Here is a 2,300-nt window from a genome sequence, read left to right as displayed (position 1 = left end):
GCTTGACTTCTAGGAGCTCAGAGCCCAGAATATGAGACAGACAAACAGATTAATACCGATCCGATGCGATGGGCACTACTGCAGAGACGTGACCCAGCTCCTGCAGAAGCAATTCTCTACCTGGCAAAGCTGAGGATGTTTTGATAGAGGGGCGGTATCTGTGTGGGGTTCTTAACAAGCGTTTTGAAGGAAGGCAACCGGAAGTTCATGGAAAGTAGTGTAAAAGGGCGAGGCTCTTGTGCCTTAATGATGCTGGGCTGTTTTTATTGAAATAACCTGAATTTGAAAAGCATTAAGTCAACCCATCAAGCCCTGTGGAAGATATCTGGGACACAACAGATGCATGATATTGACTCAATATATAGATTGAGTACCTACTACGTGCCAGGTTCTGCTAAACAAGAGGACAGATCTCCAGGGAGGCTCATTCTTGTCAGAGGGTCTTTGTCCTGAACTTGTTAATAAACGCTTCTGGTTTCACACTGGAGAGTGAAACCTTTCAGCCACACAGAAAGGTGCTAATTGAGGCTCAGAAGTAGGTTTGGACTTTACCAACAGTTTTTCAGATCTCTTATCAAGGATCTACCCAGCTGAACATCTTTGCATGGAATTTGTCCACAGAGTAATTTGTTTCTACTCTCTTTCCATCCCCACCCCGACCATTGGCCCAAAGAAGAAGTGGTGAACTTCAGAGTTCACAGGGATTAGTGTATGTGAAATCATCATGGAAAACTTCAGACAAGACATGAAAAGAAGGAAGCAGAGCTGAGTTTCAGTCTAATGGAAAGGCTGGAAAACTGGAGAATTGAAGACACAACATGGGCTGGAAGAACATGGCAAAGACAGACACACTCAGGGCACAGAGCCTGCCCTGAGTGAAATACTGAGTGCTTGTTCTGTGCTTCCCTAGCTGTCCAGTGAGCCCATGGTGAATGACTGAGGGTGACATATGAATAAAACCTGAATGATGGGGGTGAAAAGAGACACTCTACACATAGATTCTGTTCTAGAGCTGAACAGACCTGGATTTGAGACCCAGCTCATCAACTTCTAGCTGGCAAATTTCTTAGGCTTTTGGGGGTAGGTTTGCATAGGCTGCCTACCGCAGCACAGCGGTAGGCAGTCAGATCTGACTCTTTTACATATAATTTATTTCCACTTTCAAATTTAATAAATAAGAGTGTTGAATCAGAGTTAAAGCCTAGAGTTAAGAAATGACAGGCTGGGCATGGTGGCTTACACTGGTAATCCCAACACTTTGGAAGGCCAAGGTGGAAGGATAGCTTGAAGCCAGGAGTTCAAGGCCAGCCTGGGCAATATAGTGAGACCCTGTCTCTACCAAAAAAATTTTTTTTTAAATTAGCCTGGTGTGGTGCTCCCGCCACTAGTCCCAACTACTCAGGAGGCTGAGGCGGGAGGATCACTTAAGCCCAGGAATTCAAGACTGCAGCGAGTGAGCTACACTGTACTCCAGCCTAGGCAACAGAGCAAGACCCTGTCTCTAAAAGAGAGGGAGAGAGAGGAGGGAAAATTTTTTTCTCTTTACTATTATTCATTATTACCAAGAAAATCTAGGATTTCAGCGATGCAGCCCAATAACGTAACTCAAGTTAGAGTTTCAACTCTGCCTTTCCACTGATTAATAAATAAGAAATCACCAGCCAGATTCAACAGGGAAACTTATCTGACCCTGTAAGTGGACAGGAAAAAGGAGGCATATTCTTCCCCCAAATTATATTCTAAGAATCCAGCTGACGATATGGACCATCACAAGGCTTGAGTCTGGGGTACTTTATTTGACCTGACCATATCCAACATGTAAATATGGATCCAAGGGAAGTCATAGGGCTGATAAAATGATACTGTGATTTCTTCCGTGATGTTATTGACTAAGCAAATGCTGTGAGTGATGATCTGCAAATGATCTCCTGCTCCTAGACGACATTCAACATAGTTCCGGGTAAGTTGAGGTTTGCTGGCTCTACATGCCTCCAAAAAGGGCAGCCTCTACCAGAGATCCTCTGCTGATGCTGTTTGGCATGGAGCTTGGAAGGCTCAGGTTTAAGAAGGAGCCTAGAGGAGTGATCCAAGCTCATCAGCGGCAGCAGTATCCCATATATAGAGTTCACTGCAGCTTATGGCAAACCACAGGGACAGTTCAGAGGAAACCTGACTCTTTTCTCAAAGATGGTCCCGTACCTCACCTTAATTAGGAGAGACATGGTAAAAGTTCCAAATAACTTCTTGTTCTTTTCTTTTTTCTTTCTTTTTTTTTTTTTTTTTTTTTTTTTTTTTTTTTT

The sequence above is a fragment of the Sapajus apella genome, unplaced genomic scaffold (genome assembly GCF_009761245.1).
Source record: "Sapajus apella isolate SASKATOON/1434 unplaced genomic scaffold, GSC_monkey_1.0 scaffold3, whole genome shotgun sequence".
NCBI classification, from domain to species: domain Eukaryota; kingdom Metazoa; phylum Chordata; class Mammalia; order Primates; family Cebidae; genus Sapajus; species Sapajus apella.
The sequence above is the reverse complement of the archived record's forward strand: the minus strand, read 5'-3'. Positions refer to the sequence as shown.